This window comes from Vulpes lagopus, chromosome 4, assembly GCF_018345385.1.
Source record: "Vulpes lagopus strain Blue_001 chromosome 4, ASM1834538v1, whole genome shotgun sequence".
NCBI lineage: Eukaryota > Metazoa > Chordata > Mammalia > Carnivora > Canidae > Vulpes > Vulpes lagopus.
This window is the reverse complement of record NC_054827.1, coordinates 144,375,069-144,398,498: the sequence shown is the minus strand read 5'-3', so window position 1 is coordinate 144,398,498 and position 23,430 is coordinate 144,375,069. Positions and strand designations below refer to the sequence as shown.

Sequence of the window (23,430 nt, the reverse complement as noted above, 5' to 3'; positions counted from 1 at the left end):
ACTTTATAGTAGGTCAATGGGGTCAGTGGGCCTGGGTGTGGAGGTCCTGCATCTCTTACAAACTCCCAGGGGACCCACTTCGAGTAGCGAGGGCCTCATGTACCCCCCCCCCAGACACAAATGGGAGTGACTGGCAGAAAGAGTGAAGTGCCTCTTGACTCCACAAGGGTGACTGTTGAACCAACGTCATTGTTTTCCAAGTCACTGTGAACTCACTAATAATGGCCTTAGAACAGGTGTTACTATTGTTGCTGCTGTTGTTGTAACTGAACTCAAGATGGAGAGTCCAGGCCCCACCTACTGAGCCACCCGGCTGCCCCAGGCCGGGCTCTTTGTGAAGCAACACAGAGTGAAAATTTCTCTTTACACTCGGGGAGGCCTTCGATGCCAAACCGCTGGCTAGCGGGCTGGGCAGGTGCGTGTTACAGGGCCCGTGGCGTGGCCTGTCGAAAAATGCCAAATGTTCGCGCGCAAGGACAGGATGCACAGAAGCCTCCGTTACCTGACAACGTGTCAGAAACCCCAGAGCCTCAAAGCACCCAAGAAATTGGTGTACCCAGAGGCTGGAGGAATGTTGCACAAAAAAAAAAAAAAAAAAAAATCTTAGTTAAAAAAAACTAAGTTTAAAAAAAAAAAACTTTGGTTTAAAAAAACGCCAAAACTGCTCATTTCTTAAAAGATTTTATTTATTTGTTCCTGAGAGATACACACAGAGAGAGAAGCAGAGACACAGGCAGAGGGAGAAGCAGGCTCCAGGCAGGGAGCCCGACGTGGGACTCGATCCTGGGTCCCCAGGATCACACCCTGGGCTGAAGGCACGTGCACAACCGCTGGGCCACCCGGGCTGCCCAAAACCCTCATTTTTAAGCTTTTCTCATGAGAGCAATTGTGCAAGCCCAGAGACCCAATGGCTGATGACAAGAGCCTCGGTGAGCGGCATCTTCTCCCCTCGGAGACACTTCCCGGGGGGCCTGGCTCTGGGGAGGCCGCTTCTCCCCTCGCCGCGATTTCAGATCTGAATGAACCCAGCCACACTTGGGCTCCTCTGGGGAAGAGGCCTGTGGGTGCCAGGTGAGCCGGGGGGCCCCGACCGCACAGCCCCCAGGCGCACACACACACGACCCTCATCCGCTCCACCATCGCCACCGTGGCCACCCCGCTGCCCTGGATGTGTGTTCACGCCGGGCGCCCCTTGGGAGGGAGCCGCTTAACCCTTCCTGCCCCGAGAGGCGCCCCCCAGCTGAGTGTGAAGAGCAGGGCGCCGGCACCCAAGGGGAGCTGCGCTTAGCGGGGCCACAGCGAGGACCGGGCCTAACCGGGGCTGTGCCCCGTGGGGCCCTTTCTAACTGTGTGGCTAAAACTCGGATCTTTCAAAAGATCGAGGAGGGCACCTGGGGGCTCAGCGGTTGGGCGTCTGCCTTGGGCCCAGGCCGTGACCCTGGGGTCCCGGGATCGAGCCCCGTGTCAGGCTCCCCGCGTGGAGCCTGCTCCTCCCTCCGCCTGGGTCTCTACCTCTCTCTCTCTCTGTCTCTCTGTCTCTGTGTCTCTCATGAATACATAAAACCTAAAAAAAAAAAAAAAAAAAAAAAAAGATCGAAAGCCGCACCTGAAGGGACGCGAAACACTTTATTTTCTGCTCTTAAAGACAAATATTTGCCAACCCACCGTTTCCGAGGTGGAGGGAGGTTAGGGACGCTGGAGGCTCCGTGGCCCCCACCTCTCCCCGGGGCAGCCCCAGAGCGAAGTCCTGTCCCCTCGACTCCCAGCCGACCCCCCACAGTGGTGGCTCCTGTCTCCCTCCTGCGGCGATGACTCCCCACGTCCCCAGAACTGGGGGCACCTGAGGGCTACCCCGCGACATCCTCCCGGGCCCGTCCCAGCGCCCCCAGCCCACCACCCCCTTTGGGTAAAGGGCACCCCCAGTTCTTGGAAACTCCAAGTCAGTCCTGGTCTGCTGTCCGGCTCACGCCGCTCGCCCAGCCCGAAGGCCAGGCAACAGGTACTGGGATACACCTGCAAACCGTGACCCCGGTCACCTGCTCCGCCACAGCGGGAGCCAAGCCACCACTGGCCATCGCAGTCACCGCCCAACAGCTGCTCCTGCTTCCTCCTGGGCCCTCTTACAGGGATTCCTCCAAAAGGTGTCCTGCTGTTGATGCTGAAAGCCCCCCACCCACCTCCCTAAGTCCCCCTCCTGGTCCTCGCCAACCTGCCTTGCGGCCTCTTGGTCCTCATCTTTCACCCTCACCGGGCCCACTGGTTTCCAGACACACCGGCTTCTCTTGTCTTCCCCAGATTTCACCAAACGTGCTCTCACCCCAGGGCCTTTGCATCGGCCGTTCCCTACGTCTGGAGGAGCATCCAGCATTTTTGCCACAAGCATCCTTGCCATGGACAACTTCGCCGCACAACCAGTGGGCAGCAAGGCAATTTTGCCTTACGTTAATAAAAAATGATAACTGGTTGACAATTTGGTTTCATAGTTTGGTTTCATTTTCCCATTTTTATATCATATAGATCTTAGCCCTCATAATGGTCTATACAGCGGCACAGAGTTGTGAACCCACATTTCCCACAGAACTTTGGGACGTAGGGCGATATGCCAAGAACAAAACAATGTAGAGAGCCTTCACGAGGCGATACAAAGCATATGCAGTCTAGTATTCAAGAACTGCTATCTCTCTTAGAGAAGGAACACATTTTAGCAAAAAAAAAAAAAAAATTAAAGTGTAAGGGAAAAGAAGACATCAACAAGCAAAAAAAAATGTAATGCTATGGACAAAAGACTTCAAAGACAAGTGCAAGTAAACCTCGCAAACTAAAATCCATTGTCATTGCCACGCATCTACACACACTTTTTTTAAAGATTCTATTTATCTATTCATGAGAGACAGACAGACAGAGAGAGAGAGAGAGAGAGAGAAAGGCAGAGACACAGGCAGAGGGAGAAGCAGGCTCCATGCAGGGGGCCCCATGTGGGACTCGATCCCGGGACCCCAGGATCAGGCCCTGGGCTAAAGACGGAGCCAAACCACTGAGCCACTCAGGGACTCCCCACCAAAAAAAAATTTTTAAGTGGATGGGAATGTGTCCCGGAGGGGGAAGGATGACACGGAGCCCCCAAGGACACCTCTGTCTCAGCGGTGACAGGCTGAGTTAGTGCTGCAGTGTAGCCAGAAGGTCAAGGACAGACGAATAAATCAAAGAGCCTCAGAGCCAGCGGTGGAAGCGGGTGGAGACGCTTCAGGGCTCGGTCCCTGGGGGAGCTTTCTCACCTGCAGGGTAGGAGCCCCCACCCCACCCTCCACCCCCAAACAGGTGAGCCCCCAGCAGGCCAGGCTCCCCACAGCTCCGTTGGCTCCTCCATCTCCCGAGTCTGAAGGTCTCGGTCCGGGCACATAGGCCGGTGTTGGAGGGTCACGCAGGTGCGCAGGATCTCACGGCCGCCCCACGCAGGTGCCCGCGGCTTAGGGCCCCGGCATCCGGGCGTTCTCACGCCGCCGGGCAAGGACAGAGCAGAAGCAAATAATGAAAAAAAAAGAAAAGCCAAACAAGGAAAGTTTCGAAAGCAAATGTTGACCTTAAACAGAAGGCTCCTTAGAAGGGCCAGGAGGACAAGTGTAGCCAAACACAGGCCAGGCTGTTGGAGCTCCTGTCCCTGTAGGGGAGCCCCAGCAGATTAGCCTTTGGGACTGTTCCTTTGTTTCTCGAGATAAGGCAACTACAGGCTGATTAGGGAATGGCATCTGGGCGGGGCTGTGCGAGGCTCCCCCGGGGCCCCTGTGACAGCAGGAGAAAGGCCTGAGCCCGCAGGCCCAGGCAAAGGAAACTGGGTCCCAGCGGGCTGCTCAGGCTCCTCCTCCCAGGCCTATAGCTGTCCTCCAGGCTGGAAGGACTGGCCCGGGCCACCACGCGGGGCGGGGGACCAAACCAGAGCTGCCTTAAGCGGGGGCAGAGCCGAGTGGCGAGGGCTGGGGCCCAGGGCCTCTGGGCATGGCCACCCACAGGTGGACGGAGAGGGACAGGCCACTTGCGCCTCTCGAAGCGGCTCATGTGTGTCAAGGTGAAGGGACGACCCCCCCAATCCCACACTCAAGGCAGTGGAAGCGAAGGTCCGTGCGAAGACCTGTGGGCGTTCAGTGCGGTTGCATTTGTCATGCTCCCCACACTGGAAACAACCCAGGTGCCTATCACCCGGGGAAAGAATAAACAGACGGGTCTGTCCATATGTACCGGGGGGGATGGTGGCCCCCAGAAGTTATATCCACACGCTAATCCCTCAAACCTGTGAATGGGGCCCGTTTTGGGAGAAAGCATCCTTGCAGATAAAATTAAAGTAAGGCTCTTCATAGATTTTTGGATCCCAACCCTTTATCTGATATGTTGTTTGCAAATACCTTCTCCCATTCCATAGGTTCCTTTTCACTTTTGTTGACTGTTCCTTTAGCTGGGCAAGAGCTTTTTTTATCCTGATGAAGTCCCAGAAGCTCATTTTTGCTTTTGTTTCCTTTGCCTCCAGCAACAAGTCTAATAAGTAGTTCCTATGCTAGAGCTCAAAAAAACAAACAATCCAGTTAAGAAATGGGCAGAAGACACGAATAGACATTTTTTTCCAAAGGCCTGCAGGTGGCCAGGAGACACGTGAAAAGATGCGCAACGTCGCTCCGCAGAAAGCAGCAGGGAAATGCGAATTAAAACCACGGTGAGATCTCACCGCGCACCCTCAGGATGGCAACATCAACGGCACAGGAGTCACAGGTGTGGGGGGATGCGGAGGAAGGGGAGCCTCTTGCACTGTTGGTGGGAACGCGAGCTGGCGCAGCCACTCTGGGAAGCAGCGGGGAGGCTCCGCAACAAGTTAGAAAGAGAAATGCCCTGCGACCCCGGGATGGCACCACTGGGGATTCACCCGAAGGACACAAGGACACAAAGTTGAAGCGGTACATGCACCGGGTTGCTTATAGCAGCGCTGCGACAACAGCCCGACTATGGGAAGGGCCCTAGTGTCCACTGACTGATGCACATGGACGAAGAGGAGCTGGGGTGGCCCGGGTGGCTCAGCATTTAGCAACGCCTTCAGCCCAGGGCCTGATCCTAGAGGCCCAGGATCGAGTCCCCCGTCGGGCTCCCTGCATGGAGCCTGCTTCTTCCTCTGCCTGTGTCTCTGCCCCTCTCTCTCTCTCTCTCTGTGTGTCTCTCATGAATAAATAAATAAAATCTTTTAAAAAATGAATCTTCAAAGGGGTGCCTGCCTGGGTGGCCTAGTCAGTTAAGCCTGCGACTCTTGGTTTCAGTTCAGGTCCTGATCTCCGGTCTGGGGTCCTGGGAGGAGCCCCATGGGGCCGACTCTGCTCCCAGGGGGGAGTCTGCTTAAGCTGCTCTCTCCCTCTCCCCCACTCTTTTACCTGCACACATGCGTGCTCTCTCTCTCTCTCTCTCAAATAAATAAGTAAATCTTGAAAAAAAAGACATAGGGGGATCCCTGGGTGACTCAGAGGTTTAGCGCCTGCCTTCGGCCCAGGGCGTAATCCTGGAGTCCCGGGATTGAGTCCCACATCCGGCTCCCTGCATGGAGCCTGCTTCTCCCTCTGCCTGTGTCTCTGCCTCTCTCTCTCTCTCTCTCTCTATGTCTATCATGAATAAATAAATAAATTCTTTAAAAAGAAAAAGAAAAAGAAAAAGAAAAAAAGACATTTGGTCTTTGTCATTTCTGGCAGAGCTTTTAAAACCCTTGGAATTTCCTGTGATAAATGAGGTGGACGTTTCTTTTGTTATGCTAATGAGATGACTTTTCCAAAGCCCCTAAGGCAGGGGGTGGTGGCCAGTGGAGTCCTCTGCAGGGTTGTGAGCCCTCAGGTGGGGCCCACCGCCACCGTTTCTGGGTTAGTGAATACGAGGAGATGTAGAGAGAGGGCACACGCAGTGGGGGGTGGCGGCAGGGGGCCGGAGAGGGTGGGGGGGCACGGAGGCTCCACACCCTTTACCCGCCCTTGCCCCATGTGTCTCTCCCGGTGGCTGTTCCCAAGTTATATCCTGTATCAACAACAAGCTGGTGACCTAGTGAGTAAAACGTTCATCTGAGTCCCATGAGCTGCTCTAGCAAATCAATCAAACCCAAGGAGGGGGGTCGTTGGAACCCCCAATCCATAGCCAGTTGATGGGTTAGAAGATGAGGGACAGGAGCAGAAAAATGTCCCCCTGTGGCCCAGAAGGCTCACCTACGGCCCGCACAGCTCGGATGAGATCAAGCCCGTCTGGAGCCAGGTTCTCACAGGGGTCCCCGACTGCCTGCGGGTCTCACTGATGCTTAATATCGAACTGGGTGATAAATACCACAGAAATCCCTCAAAAGCAGTTTCATTAGTAGAAATTTGAAGAACACCTAATGCTCCCTGCGCGTCCGCTCTGCCTTGAGCAACAGAAGTGGCAGGTGACAAGCTGGACTGGCAGTTGACTTCCGAGGTGGGGAGGGGGCCGGGGTGCAGTCTTGTAGGGCTGAGCCCGCCACCTGCGGGATCGGGATCGGATGCTATCTCCAGGTCAGAACCAAGTGAGGGGGTAGGACACACAGCGGGGGCCCCAGAGTTAGCTGCTGCGGGTGGTGGGGACCCCACAGTGGAATTGGGTGCAGAATCTTGTCATGCCCACGTCTACTTCCTTGAGGCCTCTGGCCGGTGACCTCCACCTGCACTGCCGGTCCCAGGACCCACAGCTCTCACAGATAGTTCCAGGAGGCCACCTCGTCTTCATCTTCCCCCTCTTCGCCTCCCTCTGTCTTTTGCCCTCCCTAGATCCGTCACCTTTTCAGAAAGCCGTAAACCATGGGTTCCCTCAATTCACCAGTCACCAGTCTCGGGCCCTGGCAAAGCCTCGAACTTGAGGAGCAGGGAGCAAACTCCGTAAGCAGGCTCCTGGGAGGGATAGTGAAAGGGAGAAACCTCACTTCAATCTTTTGTTTCCCGGACCTGAGTATTCTCTCTTGGGAAGAGAGTTGCATATTTTGGTCCATGATTCAGTGCATGTATGACTTTCTTTTTAAAGATTTTATTTATGTATTTAGAGAGGGAGAGAGAGAGAGAGAGAGAAAGCGTGAATCGGGGGAGAGGCAGAGGGAGAAGGAGAGAGAGTATCTCAAGTAGACTCTGCGCTGAGTGTGGAACCCGATGTGGGGCTTGATCCCGTGACCCCGAAGTCATGACCCAAGTTGAAATCAAGAGTCAGAGGGCCTCAACCAACTGAGCCACCTGGGCACCATTCAGTGCGTGTATGACATCCTGAAGGACAGCACCCCCACCCGCCACCCCCCACCCCCGGGTGCTTCTCTGAGCTGGCATCTTAGCTGAACCATTAATAGTTCCTTCTATCATTCTATTAGGCAGCTGCTTCCAGGTGACACTGTACACGCAGAACCCGTGGATCTCAGGGCCACGCGCCCACTGCCAGGCCTCTCCGCCATAAATCGGTTGCTTAAGCCGAAGCACTACGCACTGGTGGTGGTGCTGTGGGCAGGGAACACAAACGCCGATCCAGCCTGGGCATCAGTTCCAGAAAGGACAAATTGCTGCCCCTTCCACATAAAGGGGATCCCAGGAAATCCATTGGTCACCAGTGTCCCCCAGTGTCCCTGGGGCATCTTTCGGTACCTACTGTCTTAGCCTACGTTCCCTCAAAAGCCAGAGCCTGAGATGACAGCTGACAGGCAGATTGCTCATTTTGTGAAAGGAACCCAAGGAGCCGTGGACGGAGGCCGGAATGGTGTGCAGAGGAAGGGGGAGAGCCACGTAGACGCGCCCTGGGAAGGTCATCACTTGGGCGGTTCATCCCACCGGGCACCACCCTGAAAGCCGAGTAGGACACGACCAGAAATAGAACAGTGCCCTTGCTTGGGGAGCGGGGGAGATAACATTTATCCTTCCCCCATGGTCGAGGGGTCAAGGGGTGCCCTTGTAACAATTCTAATCAAGACTCAGGGCTCACGATTCTAGTTCACCCTTTTGAGCTCCTTACGTGGGGTGAGCGCTTTCTAAATAGAGGACCACCTTGGTCCTCCGTAGGCCCCTTAGAGGAAGGGGCGGCAGGGAAGCCCCGGGGCAGAGACCTAGCCCGGGTGAGGTGCTGTCGGGGGGCTCCTGCCCCAGTTGGCTGTTCTGGCAACAGCCAAGGTCAACCAGGGGCTGAGAGGAGGTGAGGCCCAGGGAGGGGCGGGGAGGCAGGGCTAGAGGAGTCGGGTGCCAAATGGACACAAAATATTACATTGTTAACCTGATTAATCATCCAATGTAACACTCAAATATCTTTCATTTTCTTATATTTCATTTGACGTAGTAAAATATTAATGCATAATATGTATCATGTATAATCTAATAAGGTATAAGATTTTACTATATTTGGAAATGATTTATGGTTAGGTTTTCTCCCTTGGCTAAGATTTTTGGCTGTGCCCAAAGACTGCTGAGACCCTGACCACGTAAATGTATTAAACATGCAGCTGAATACTTGAAAAGGCAAAATTATAAGAATCTTTTCAAAACAATTTTTTTTTTTTTTTTTTTTTTTTTACTGCAGAACCACATTTATTTAACGTGGGATGTGGGTACCTGACATGAATGTGGGGAAAGGCCTCCAAGAAGACTGAGGACCTAGGGCCTCGGAAGCCTTGCAGTTGTCCCACGGCAGGAGGAGTGGGACTAGAAAGTACATTTCTGAACCTGCTCTGATCACAGCCGTCTTGCTGACTCGGGTCCTACGCGTCTCTTCACGCTATCCTTGGCCAAGGCCATCCTCCACCATCCAGACGTCCAGCATCTCTTGTATGGAGTTCTCCACTAGCCTCTCCGCGAGTCGGCTTCGCCCACGCAGCAGCCAGGGGACCTCTCTACAATAGAAACGCATCACATCTCTGTCCCCTCAACCCCTTCCCTGTTACTAGATTGTCAGTGCCCTAGTGTGAAGGACAAGATTCCTAACAAATCCTAAAGTCCCACAGGGGTGGGCCCTGCTTGTCTCTCCAGCCTCATCTGTCCATCGTCCCCCAACTTCGGCACCAGCCACACCGCCTGGGTCAACCGCTCCTCACCACCTTCGCCCTGTCTCTTCCTTCTGCCTCATGCCTTTCCCCTCGACCCTCATCACCTTGAACTCCTATTTGCTCCACTGGGGTCGGCCCCGATTATCACTTCGTCTGGGAGCTGTCCCGTGTCTCTCCCTCACCCTCCACCAGCACCCTCATTGGGTGCTCTTGGCTCCCTGACCTTTCAGTAATGAGGATGATTGCTTGGTCTCTCTTTTTCCAAACCCCTAGCACTGAGTGACCAGCACTTGGTAAGGGCTCAGCGGTGTCCTGAAGGGATGGGTAAGGGCATGGGTGACTGAAGGACGCCGTGGGTCTCCTCTGCCCTGAGGTCCTGCTCACGCTCAAGCATGGGACTTACTTACAGGAAAGGCACCCACCAGCGGAGCTGCTAAAGCCGCGCCTGGGCGATGCCCGCTGGTGCCAGGGACAGGACTAGCCTCAGGCCATAGGCTTCCCCTGTCCCTCCAGCCCTCAGGACCCAGAGCCCTTGTCCCCACTCTGTGGGCAGGTGCCAGCTTGCATCTGCGGGTCTGCAGCCTGTGGGACCCGGTGGCCCTCACCCACTGCTCGGCGAGTGGCATGAAGACACCTTTCCCAGGAGAGCGGGGAGACAGGCGATGTCCTCAGAATCGCCCAGAAAGGTTGTTTCCAATGAGCTGCTTGTGGTACAAATTTAAAGGGCATCACATCTAAGGCGGGTGGCGAGGGCCTTTCTTTTTCATCATGATCACGTATTCATTTCCCCCTAAAAATAAAAAATGTCCTTGCCCGCTAGGAACCTCCAGCCTAAGAGGACAGGAAAGCAGGATAAAGCATCTTCCCAGAAAACAAGGCACTTGTGGTCTGAGGATAAGAAACGCACGCAGGCAAAACCAGTGCTCCATTTACTTATTATTCCTTCCACCAACAGCGAACACCTATCACGTCTGGGGCCCCGCTTGGCACCAGGGCTCAGAGCCGCAGGACCATTCGCAGGGCTCATACTGAGGTGCATGGGCTCTGGAGCTGACTGCCTGGGTCCCATTCCTGGTTCTGCTTTTTTTTAAAATATATTTTTAAATTAAAAAAAAAATTTTTTTGGGGGGGGGGCTATGTAAACTTGGGCAAGTCCTTTAACCCCTCTGTGGGTTTTCTTTGAGTTGGGACTACTGGTGCTACCGATCCACAGGCCGGTCACCAGGACTGTGTCACCTCTGAGAAGTGCCTAGGACGGCACCCGGGGGAAGTTGGCCTGCCCCAAGTTGCTGTCCCTGCTGATGGTCAGTCCCCTCTCCCTGTTTCCCACGGTGCCGATCATTTGTAACTCCTCCACCGCGGCCTCTGCACCTTCTTCTCAAGATTTTCATAAGGGGATCCCCAGGTGGCTCAGCTGTTGGGCACCTGCCTTGGGCTCGGGCCGTGACCCCAGGGTCCTGGAATCGAGTTCCCCATCGGGCTCCCTGCAGAGAGCCTGCTTCTCTCTCTGTCTGTGTCTCCGTCTCTCTGCATGTCTGTCATGAATAAATAAATAAATAAAATCTTAAAAAAAGAAAAGAAACAAGGAGAGACAGGACAAAGATATGTGTGCTTATTTATTTAAAAAAAAAAAAGGGATCCCTGGGTGGCGCTGCGGTTTGGCGCCTGCCTTTGGCCCAGGGCGCGATCCTGGAGACCCGGGATCGAATCCCGCATCGGGCTCCCGGTGCATGGAGCCTGCTTCTCCCTCTGCCTGTGTCTCTGCCTCTCTCTCTCTGTGTGTGACTATCATAAATAAGAAAATTTTTTTAAAAATTAAAAAAATAAAAAAATAAAAAGGTTTTTGTTAAGTGATCTCCCCTGCCCTCTCTGCGTATTTAGGGATCTGGGTCTGGGGTGGAGCCAATCAAAGCACCAACCTTCATCCCCGTTTTCTTTTCTGTGTAGCACTTACTGCTTCTGCACTTGTGAGCTTGCCTATTGCCTTTCTCTCCGGCTAGAAGGTGAGGCCTAGAGAGGAGAGGCTGTCTCACTCGCCCCTGTGTTCCCAGGGCCTGCTATGGCTCCATGAATCTTTATTGGATGAGTTTGTAGAACGATGAGCTGTAGGGAGACTGCCCAGGGTCACTGGGTGGGGGTCGAGGTGGGGTGCGGGGACGGTTTGGCAATGCCACACAGCGAGAGGTTGTGCAAGAGGCCACTCTTAAGTCACGCACACACAGGCACACCTGTCTTCAAGCAGAACCTCAGAGGCCCTAAATCTCTTTTCCAGGAAGCAGAGTATTTCCTGGACCACAGCCTCGTGTGCCCTCCTGCCCCCGGCCCAGAGTGGGCTCGTGGCTCCACATCAGTCTGAAGAATCAGCAACCAGACGTCGGATCTGTCGGTGTCTACAAGTCAGGGCCCATTTCAGGACCATCAGTTTCTTTTTTTTTTTTTTTTTAATTTTTTTTTAGGACCATCAGTTTCTTAGTGGCCATTCCTGAGCCACCTGAGTCTTGGAAGAATCTTTGAAATGAAGAATGTGTGTGTGAGTGTGTGTGTCCAGGCCTTTTCTTTCTAGGGCAATTTTACTTCTTGCACCAGACCTCCCCCTGATATGCAGCGGGAGGTAGTGTGAAGGGCTCTACGTTTCTCTGCAAGCACAACCCCCTCCACGAAAGATCAGATATTCAAAAAGTATAGTAAGTATTCTCTCTCTCTCTCTCTCTCTCACTGTGGGGAGCAGGGAGGATGGATTTCCTGGCTTATCCTACTGAGCAGACTGCTGTACCTGCCAGCCTTCTGAATCTCTACATTTCTGAGCCTCAGTGTCTTCAGGAGACACATTCAGACCCAACTTGCTTTTTTCCAAACTCACAGACTGTGGAGGGGTGGCCGTAAAGCCCGGCAGAAACAGCACATCCATCATATGAGCGTGTAACGTAGTTTATTGATTGGAGGTTTCGTTGAGCCCTAATTTATAATCTAAGCCTTTAAAACACTTAATCCCAAACAATTTATGTTCATTCTTCTTGAAAATGGAATATTACCGCCAAGTCTTTTTTAATTGACCTTGTTTCCATAACTTTCTGCAAATGGTTTGAGTTTCACATGGGCCTGGCTGAAATTTAAATGGACTCAGGTGTTAAGTCTCAGCCAGTAGGTGGCAGCAAGTTTGAACTTGGCCTGGAAACCGGATTTTCTTTTTCTTTCTTTCTTCCTTTCTTCCTTTCTTCCTTTCTTCCTTCTTCCTTCTTCCTTTCTTCCTTCCTTCCTTCCTTCCTTCCTTCCTTCCTTCCTTCCTTCCTTCCTTCCTTCCTTCCTTTTTTAACTGCAGGAAACTTAGATTTAATGGAATTTGCTCCATAATACACACAGTAAGAAGGTATGATTATAGGTCAACAAGCCCATAAATTTCAAGCCAAAGAAAACCATGTATATTTAATTGTTCAATGAAATAAACCCAATCAGAAAATATGGATTTTAATTTAACTTCCTTGCACATAGCTTGTATTTTCTTTTTTTAATTTTTTTTTTTATTGGAGTTCAATTTGCCAACATACAGCATAACACCCAGTGCTCATCCCATCAAGTGCCCCCCTCAGTGCCCGTCACCCATCCCCCTCCAACACCCGCCCTCCTCCCCTTCCACCACCCCTAGTTCGTTTCCCAGAGTTAGGAGTCTCTATGTTCTGTCTCCCTTTCTGACATTTCCCACTCGTTTTTTCTCCTTTCCCCTCTATTCCCTTTCACTATTTTTTATATTCCCCAAATGAATAAGACCATACAATGTTTGTCCTTCTCCGATTGACTTACTTCACTCAGCATAATACCCTCCAGTTCCATCCAGTTGAAGCAAATGGTGGGTATTGTCATTTCTAATGGCTGAGGAATATCCCACTGTATACATAGACCACAGCTTCTCTATCCATCATCTTTCGATGGACACCGAGGCTCCTTCCACAGTTTGGCTATTGTGGACATCGCTGCTATAAACATCGGGGTGCAGGTGTCCCGGCATTTCCTGCATCTGTATCTTTGGGGTAAATCCCCAGCAGTGCAATTGCTGGGTCGTAGGGCAGGTCTATTTTTAACTCTTTGAGGAACCTCCACACAGTTTTCCAGAGTGGCTGCCCAGGATCCGGCGCTCCCCCCGGAATTTCTTGTCTGATGTAGCTCAAGGTGAGCCAAGGCACAGTGAAGGCTCAGACAGACAACCTGGGTAAAAGCAGGAACCCCATGTGGCCTCCAGTTATCATCTTTTTCTTTTTTTTAAATTTATTTGTTCATGAGAGACACAGAGAGAGGCTGAGACAACAGGCAGAGGGAGAAGCAGGCCCCCTGCGGGGATTCTGGTGCGGGACTCGATCCCAGGACCTCGGGGTCACTCCCCAAGCCCAAGGCAGATGCTCAACCACTGAGCCACCCAGGCGCCCCCCCAGTCATCATCTTGATGAGCATCTTTTCAAGTCCACTCGCGTCTCTGTATTCGAGGGCATTTATCAAGCGATATAGACGAACGTCCACTTCGTGCCGGGGAGGGTGCTGGTGGCAGAGAGAGCAGGTCCCTGCCTCGCTGAAGGTATGTCTCAGGGTGATTACTCTGCCCATCACCCCCGTGTGGACGGTCCCTAACTGATTTTTAAAAGCAGATGTATTGAGGTGCCAAGCGAAGGTGGTACGGGGTGCTGGGCAAGGCATTCTTGTCTCAGAGCTCCTGGCAGATCCAAATGAATAGTCACCAAGGATGAAAAGCAGTTTCCTGCGCCTCACTAGGGTGAGTTCTGCACCAATTAGGAGAAGAAAATTTCGTTTCTGGAAGTTTCAATCGTGTCTTAGAAATGAACACATTTTTATGACATCCTGGGCTCTGAGTTGGTTAATGAGCAGTGAGCGTGGATGTGCCTGGAAAACGTTGATGGGGTGGGAACTTGTCCAGGCTTAGACGTCACCTTTAGGGTTTATGTAGCTTGGGATTTAGAAGTGAGGCTGCCTTCCTGTCTGGCAGTGTCCTGTTCCCTTGTGTTTCCTCAGGCAGGAGGGGAGCTCGGTGTCCCCCTCGGTGACATCGGGGGCTGAGCCAGCCGGGGTCGTGCTCCCACTGTGTGCGATGCTACTGGACCATCCCAAGCCCAGCTGATGGCCCAGCATGGACGGCTAATGGGGTGGTTGTCAGGTTGCCAGGGGCTCTTTAGGAGCAGCAGGGCCTGAGCCATGGCAGTGGGAGCAGGCTGGTGGGCGTGCGGAGGGCCAGGCAGCAAGTGAAGGGGGTGGGGGCTGGGGTCCCTGTGTTCAGAGCAGTACTGGGAGATGGGACCTCAGACTGGAGCCAGCTCAGCTATCCCAACTTTTTCTTTGATAATAAGAATCACACAGGATGAGGGGGTGGGCTGTGCTCATTAAATATATAGATAACTGGGTCTCTCCTCCAGAGACTCAGATGCAGTGGGTCTGAGGTGTGAGTTCCTTTATCTCTCACAGTCTCCCAGAGGATACGGGTGGGTAGGTCCTTGGACCACACTTGGGGTCACAAGGACTTAAAGTCCCTTTATTCCTTTTTTTTTTTTTTTTTTAGATTTCATTTATTCATGAGAGATACACAGAGAGACAGAGAGAGAGAGAGAGAGGCAGAGACACAGGCAGAGGGAGACGCAGGCTCCATGCAGGGGGCCTGATGCGGGACTCGATCCTGGGTCTACAGGGTCACACCCTGGGCCAAAGGCAGATGCTCAACCACTGAGCCACCCAGTTGTCCCTTAAGGCCCTTTCAACTGGAAATTCTACAATGGGTTCATGTCCCTGGAACAACCGTGCTGTGTGTGTTGTAGGGAAAACAACTCGGTCACAACCATTTCCGTCAGCCTGTCCTAGGCAGTCTTGTGCTTGACTCTACATAATCTATCTCATTTAATTCTCTTGACACCCAACCTTGGGACTGTCTTATAGCTCCCACTGTTTGGCAAAATCAAAGTGAGGATCAGAGAGGTTAAGTAACCAAGGTCGAACAGTTAACAGGTAAAGGACTTGAGATTCAAAATAACATCAGACTGGTCCAATGTTCATAAATGTTTTTAAAAAAGATTTTATGTATTTATTTGAGAGAGAGAGCACAAGCAGGGGAGCAGCAGGCCAAGGGAGAGGGAGAAGCAAGCTCCCTGAGCAGGGACCCCAGGACTTGAGCTCGACCCCAGGACCCTGAGATCATGACCTGAGCCAAAGGCAGATGCTCAACTGACTGAGCCACCCAGGCATCCCACTCATTCATTTTTTACAAAGATGCAAACGAGTGGGAAATATCAGAAAAGGAGACAGAACATGAGAGACTCCTAACTCTGGGAAACGAACTAGGGGTGGTGGAAGGTGAGGTGGGCGGGGGGTGGGGGTGACTGGGTGACGGGCACTGAGGGGGGCACTTGATAGGATGAGCACTGGGTGTTATTCTATATGTTGGCAAACTGAACACCAATAAAAAAATAAATTTATATTAAAAAAAAGATGCAATTATTTATTTATTTAAGGGGGGAGGCACAGAGAGAGAGAGAGAGAGAGAGTATCCAAGCGGCCTCCCCGCTGAACGCAGAGCCCGTCGCAGGGCGTCAAATCCCAGCCCTGAGATCAGGACCTGAGCCGAAACCAAGAGTTGGACACTTAACCTCCTGAGCCACCCGGGTGCCCTCCAGTTAAGCAAATTCATTAATCTAGAAAGAATTACTAAATCTGTCTATGAGCTCGGCCCCTTATGAGGCATCAGGACATAGATGAGGAAAACAGACGAGGCACAGGTGCTCGTGGACCTTAGAGGTTAGCAGGACAAATGACACTGAAATGGGGAATGACCCCAAGAGTGAACACGGATCCCCGAACTGCCACTTGTCACTGTGCCCATTGCTGCCACCTTGATCTATGTCTCCGTCATTTCTTGCCTACGGGACTGCAGTGGCCCCACTCTTCCCCGGATCTTCATGTGGGCCCCCCTCCTATTACTTCGGGTTCAGCTCCGACGTCACCTGCTCCGTGAGGCAGCGTGTTGCGTAGCAGGTAAATGTGAGAGCCCTGGCGCCAAGGCCTGGGCCTGCAACCCAGCTCCTGTACTTCCCAGTCCTGTGATTCAGGGCAGGTTACCTCACCTCTTGGGCGGGAGTAGTACCTCCCCCAGAGTTGCCGTGAGGCAGTTCTTACAGTAGTGTTGTCACAGGGCAAGCAGCTTCAGCTTCTGTTCGTTCCTGGCCACCTGACCCAGGTGTAGCGCATCCCCTCTTGGCCACAGGTAGCATATTGTCCTCTTTTGTTTCCTTCATAGTCCATGTTACCAAACCACTCTTCTGTGTTCGTGTGTGTCTGCACCTCCAGAACCCAACCAGGGAATTGTCCGGAGCGGGGCTCGGCACGGCGAAGGTTCTCAATAACTCTTCGCTAAAGGAGGGAATGACCGAACAGAGAGTCTGGCTCCCATGGCAGAAAGTAGCCGTGTTCCCTAGCCAGGCCAGGCAGTCAGGATGGGCCACCTTCTACGGATCCTGACTTTGACCCGACTATGGACTTTATCTGCAGCATGAAAGCTACAGCCTTTGCCATGAAGAGCAGATGATGGCAAGAAATAGACGGGCCTTGTCGGCCTCCCTTGACCTCTTCCTTGAGTAGCTTGAGACTTCCTGGAAAAGCTTTAAGGGCTCTCAGCCCAGAAGTCAAAACTTGAAGAACACGTAGTTATCAATGGTTAGGGCCGCAGTCTGTCTTGGATCATGTTGGTCCGTGTCATCCCCTTGACATTATATTTAAACATGAATTTTTCTATTTAATAAACAAAAGGGCCCTGAGAGATTCTCTGGAGCCTGGTGCTAACATTAATCATCTTCCCGAGCACATGCTGCCATTTGGGCTGGGGATCTGGCCAAACTTTCCGGGAGGGCTCGGGAGGGGGAGAAGGCCTCGTGCACCAGCTAGAATTGCAAACTCATGCTTCAGCTTCTTCGGAGCCAATGATGGAATGAAACAGAAATGTAGCTTTGGCCAAGTCCTCCTTTCAATATTTTAAGCCTTCCCCGCTAAGATCAGCTGTGTGTCAGGGTCGGCCCCACCCTAGGCTGCTAGGACTGTGAAATCAGGAGACCTAAAAATAAAAAAAATGTCCCCAGTTTGTAGGTGCCTTTGTCATCTGCTAGCTGGTTCCTGCAATCCTAACAGCGAAGGCTGTCTTTCCATGAAGGGACATTTGGGAAGCGAAAAGTCTGTAATTTTCATTTATTCTGAGAGGTGAGATGTTGGCCTCAGACCTTTTAAGCTGAAAGATTTTTTTTTTTTTTTAAGATTTATTTATTTGACAGAGAGAGAGAACAAGCAGGGGGAGCAGTAGGCAGAGGGAGAGGGAGAGGCAGACTCCCCGCTGAGCAGGGAGCCCAACACGGGGCTCGATCATGACCTGGGATCACGACCTGAGCCGAAGGCAGGTGCTTAACCCACGGAGCCATGCAGGTGGCCCAAGGCTGAAAGATTTTGACAGAGAGAAGACAGAGGAGAAAGGATGGGAGGCGCACAGAGCGGGGAGGTAGGCAACAGGAAAGGGCGCGGAGTCAGTCAGCTATGGCCACGGTAACGCTGCGTAACAAATCCTTCAAAGCTCAGTGACATATGTCAAGCATTTATTTCTTGCTCAAGCGTCTGTTGCTCAGCTGGGGTCCAGCTGCTTTGTGCGAGGCTCTGCTAATCTCAGTGCCACAACTGCCCACGTGGCTGTCATCTTTCTTGGATGAGCTGCAAACTGAGGAGTAAATGGAAACAGTCAAGGCTTCTTCAGCCTTAGGCTCAAGACTTGCTCAACTGTCCCTGTCCCTCTCCCAAATTCTTTGGGCCACAGCAAGTCTCATGGTCAATCTCAGTATCTAGGGAGGAGGAAAGTACCCGCTCCCCGTGGAGGAGCTGGTGGTGTTATGAGAAAGGATATTTGCCCAGTTATAATGTAGACTCCACAGGCAGCCTGGGGGCTGAAGGCCGCCTCTGCCAACCTCACAAGGTGCCTCAGTGTGCGGTGATCCCTTTCGGTTTTGCTAGGGTCTCGCAGAATTAGGACATTGAATACCAAATGGTGCTTAGGGTCTTTGGGTCACACATGTGCACCATAATTTTAGTCTGTTCCTCCCCTTCCGACCAGTCTCCCCAAATGCCAGGACTCTAGGCCCCACTTCTCTATCTCTTTGGGCTAAAATTGGTCAGATTGCATTTCCTTCTCTAGGCCTTTTTTTTTTTTTTAAGATTTGTATTTTATTCATTTGAGAGACAGAAAATGTGTGCATCAGTGGGTGGGGGGGTCAGAGAGAGGAGCAGAGAGATAAGCAATCTTCCCACTGAGTGGGGACCCTGGAGTTGGGCTGGATCCCAGGACCCCAGGATCATGACCTGAGCTGAAGTCAGGTGCTTTACCAAGTGAGCCACCCAGGGTGCCACTTCTCTAGGCACCCCTGGGGGGCAGGTGGACAGCACCACCACCCTCCTCAATAAAAAACCAGCCATTATCCAGGATCCCAGATTTTCTCAAAATTCCCCCTATAAAAACGAAGGATGGGCAGCCCGGGTAGCTCAGCAGTTTAGCACCACCTTCAGCCCAGGGTGTGATCCTGGAGACCTGGGATCGAGTCCCTCATCAGGGTCCCTACATGGAGCCTGCTTCTCCCTCTGCCTGTGTCTCTGTCTCTGTCTCTCTCTCTCTCTGTCATGAATAAATAAATAAAATCTTAAAAAAAGAAAAAACAAAAACCAGGGGTAAGAGGGCCAGGAACTGGAGTTTCAGACTCACTTTAACAAGATTATCTTTCCCACAAGAAATTCAATAAAAAAGAATATTTTCATAGTTAATAAGTGTAATTTGTTATTGCCAAGGAAAAAATAAGAAATTGACAGATTGGAACTGACAATAACAGGCCCAAACACATTGTCCCATGTGCCCTGAGTGCACCTGTGCAGAGCCCCCCACCTTTGGCCTTGGTCTTGCAATGCGCAGGCGGCTCGGCACCAGGGGCTGCAGGACACAGTGGCAGCGTTTTTCTTCCTCCGGTGACACTGGTTCTCCAGCCCCGTCGGTGGGGCCAGCATGCCAGCCGCCCATCCCAGCCCCTCGTGAATCAGCAGGACCCAGTTCACACTATGGAAGCTCACCCGGTGGGAGAGGCGGGGAGGCATGAAAACCCGCCCTGCCCCCAACGCCTGGCAGGGGCCACTTGGGGGGGGTGAGGTCCCACATCTCTACTAGCAAGTCACTAGGGTGTGATGGAGCCTCAGAAAGAAGAAATAGCAACATTGACTTTGTGGTTTTAAGAGGGATGAGACCCTGGCAAGCCCACCTATTTAAAGTATCGGGGGCAGGGTGGGGGAAATGATGTAACTACCCCATGGCATCCATTTCCATCTGGCGTGGGGGCTGGTGGTATCATTGGCACCTGTCTGGGCGGACCCTGTGCAGGGCACGCTGGAGCATGCAGACGTTCCTGGGCCTGCCCTGCGGGTGCTTCAGATCTAAGGGTTGGGGCGGGGACAGGAACAGCAAGCAGGAAGGTTTGCAAATGTGAAGCAATGCTGCACAAAACTGTTCCCGTGAGGGGTCAGACGGTGCAGGTGGGGTGGAGTCGGGGGGTCAGATGGAGGTGGGTCAGGTGGTGGGGGTCAGATGGTAGAGGTCAGATGGTGGGGGTCAGATGGTGGGAGTCAGATTGTGGAGGTCAGATGGTGGGGGTCAGATAGTGGGAGTCAGATGGCAAGGGGTCAGATGGCAGGGGTCAGATGGTGGTGGTCAGATGGTGGAGGTCAGATGGTGGGGGTCAGATGGTGAGGAGTCAGATGGTGGAGGCCGGCTGGTGGGGATCAGATGGCAGGGAGTCAGATGGTGGGGGTCAGAGGTTGCTAGAAGACTGGGGCACCTGCTCAGTCCCTATAAGGGGCTCAGTTTTCTATTAGGGACTTTTTCAGATGGGCCTCCGTCCTGCACCTCACTCACCTGTCCCTCCTCTGAAGGGGCCAGTGCGTGCATGTGTCTCAGCTGGGACTTCCTGCTCTGTCTTCATGAGTGGATGAGGCTCTGGGCAGGTTTCTCAACCTCTGACTGTCAACCATAAAATGAGGTTAAGAATACCCCCCTTGGTTCCTGGCCCGAGCCTGAGTCCTGGCCTCCCGTGTCACCCTCTTATTCTCTGAACAGGGTGAGCTTCACCACCCGCTCCACCTTCTCTTCCAACTATCGGTCCCTGGGCTCCATGCAGTCAGTCGCCCAGCCACCGGGTCCAGCCGATCAGCAGCAGTGCAGCCAGCGTCTATGCAGGCGCAGGGGGCTCGGGCTCCTGGATCTCTGTATCTGGCTCCAGCAGCTTCCAGGGCAGCTGGGGGTCCAGGGACCAGGCTGCAGTGATGGCTGGGGGTCTGGCGGGCATAGGGGTCATCCAGGGCGAGAATGAGACCAGGCAAGACCTGAATGACCACAAGGCCTCCTATCTGGAAAGGGGAGGAGACTGGAGGCTGATAATCAGAGACTGAAGATGAAAATCTGGGAACACCTGGAGAGGAAGGGACCCCAGGTCAGAGACTGAGGGCATGACCTCAAGACCATCAAGGACCTGAGGGCTCAGATCTTTGCAAGTGCTGTGGGCAACGCCCGCATCGTTCTGCAGATTGACAACGCCCAGCTTGCTGCTGATGACTTCCGAGTCAAGTATGAGACGGAGCTGGCCATGTGCCAGTCTGTGGAGAGTGACATCCATGGGCTCCGCAAGGTCATTGATGACACCAATGTCACTCAGCTGCAGCTAGAGACAGAGATCAAGGCTCTCAAGGAGGAGCTGCTCTTCATGAAGAAGAACCATGAGGAGGAAGTAAAGGGCCTACAAAACCAAATTGCCAACTCTGGGTTGATGGGGGGTTGGATGCCCCCAAATCTCAGGGCTTCCGCAAGACCATGGCAGATATCCGGGCCCAGATGACGAGCTGGCTCAGAAGAACCGGGAGAAGCTGGACAAGTACTGGTCCCAGCAGATCGAGGAGAGTCACCATACAGGCCACTGAGATCGGAGAAGCTGAGGTGACCCTCACGGAGCTGAGAAGTACCGCCCAGTCCTTGGAGATCAACCTAGACTCCATGAGAAACCTGAACAGCCTGTTTGGAGAACAGCCTGAGGGAGGTCAAGACCCACTACGTGATGCAGATGGAGCCGCTCAGCGGGGTCCTGCTGCACCTGGAGTCCGAGCTGTCCTGGGCAGAGGGGAGCGCCAGGCCCAGGAGTAGGAAGCCCTGCTGAATGTCAAGGTCAAGCTGGAGGTCGAGCTTGCCACCTATCATCACCTGTTGAAAGACGGGGAGGACTTCAGTCTTACTGACTCCCTGGACAACAGCAACTCCTTGCAGGCCATCCGGAAGACCACCACCCGCAAGGTCGTGGACGGCAAGGTGGTGTCTGATACCAATGACACCAAAATTCTGAGGCATTGAGACAGCAAAACAGGGTACCTTTTGAGGAGGAGGAGGCCAATAAAAGGTTTAGAGGTCAACAACAACAAAAAAGAATACCCCCCTGGGGGCCTCTGGGTGACTCAGTGGTTGAGCCTCTGCCTTTGGCTCAAGTGGTGCTCCCTGGTCCTGGGATCGAGTCCTGCATTGGGCTCCCTGCAGGGAGCCTGCTTCTCCCTCTGCCTGTGTCTCTGCCTCTCTCTGTGTGTCGCTCATGAATAAATAAATAGATAAAATCTTTAAAAAAATACCCACCTCAAGGGGCGCCTGGGTGGCTCAGTCGGCTAAGCATCTGACTCTTGGTTTTGGCTCAGGAAATGAGCTCAGGGTTGTGGAATCGAGCTCTGTGACGGGCTCCACGCTCCATGGAGTCTGCTTGGGATTCTCTCTCCCTCTCCCTTTGCCTCACGCCCCTGCACTGGGCTCACGTGTTCTCTCTCTCAAATAAATAAATTTTTTAAAAAAGATTTTATTTACTTGACAGGGAGAGAGAGAAGAGAACATGGACAAGCAGGGGGAACAGCAGAGGGAGAGGGAGAAGCAGGCTCCCCACTGAGCAGGGAGCCTGATGTGGGGCTCAAACCCAGGACCCTGGGATCATGACCTGAGCTGAAGGCAGACAATTCATTGACTGAACCACCCAGGTGCCCCATTAAAAAGAAAAAAAAAAAAAAGGAGACTATTGATCTCAAAGAACTGTGAGGACAGGAAAGAGACACACACATTGAAACCGCTTTCTGGCGTGAGCTGAGCAACCAGAGGATCGTGCATTTGATGGAAACAGCACGGGAGACGAGCACATACTTCACGGGCGCAGTGGTTTGTGCCCATCTCACAGAGGGCTGGAAAACTAGGCCTGAAGCCACTGCTCTGTGTTGAAACATGCACCCTCTTCCTCAAAGTCCTATGTTTTGTTTTGTGTTGTTTTGTTTTTAAAAGATTTTATTTATTTATTCATGAGAGACACAGAGAGAGAGAAGCAGAGACACAGGCAGAGGGAGGAGCAGGCTCCCTGTAGGGAGCCCGATGTGGGGTCTGGGGTACTCTCCAGAACCTGTGCGTGTCCCGTGATGCTGCCAGACCAAGGCCAGGCCGAGGGAGATGAGGGGGGCGGGGGGCAGGCACTGTGCAGGCAGGAGCCTCGGGGGACAAGGCGAGTGGCTTGTGTCCTACAGGTCAAGGGGCCAAGAGCTGTGGGGGGGGCTCAGAGACTGGAGATGTGAGTTATCCCCCCACCCCCGAGTTTCCAGAAGTGGAATACAGGCCACTCCCCTGGTGTTGGCGCCCTGAGGCCCATCTGGGGCGCCGACCCTCCCACTGGAGTGTCCCATGGTGTCCCCAGGGCCCCCCTTCCGCCTCCCGGGGGTCCAGCACCTGCTATGCACCTGTGCCCGCCTCTGCCCTGGGTGCACGGTGCACAGCCTGGCCGACCTGTCTGCCGCCCACCACTCCCCCCGCCCGCAGCACCTGCCCGGCGACAGTCCTGGGCCCCGTGATCCGCGGGACACGCTTCCCCTGCCCCGCTGTTCCCTGCGAGTCGGAAATGCTAACTCCAGTGGCCTCTCGTGTTTTCTCTGGCAAGCGTGCACCTGGAAGGGCCCAGGAAACACCTGCTGGGGTGGGGCTTGGGGCAGTTCCTCTGCTGGGCTGAACACCCGTCGCTGGCCCATCTCAGTTTATGGGACCCCCCCCCCCCCCCCCACCCCACCCCCCCCGCTGGTTCCTTCTCGCAGCTGCTGCTCTGTGCTCCTTGGAGGAAACCAGAGCAGTGGAGGGAGGCGGGGTCTGGGAGCAGGTGGAAGGACCAGGCCCAGGCTCTCAGGGCTTCTGGGAGGGCTCTGGGGAGCTTCATCTCCTCTGCCCTGGGCCAGAGGGAGGAGGGCGGCCCTCGGGGCGCTGCACCCACCGTCCTGGAGGCTGAAAGTCCAAGGTCAAG

At 53.3% G+C, this 23,430-nt stretch overlaps 1 pseudogene; it reads left to right on the top strand.

Moving 5' to 3' along the window:
- The first annotated feature begins 907 nt into the window (after window positions 1–907).
- Window positions 908–21,476, top strand: LOC121488881 (annotated as a pseudogene).
- Window positions 21,477–23,430: the final 1,954 nt, after the last annotated feature.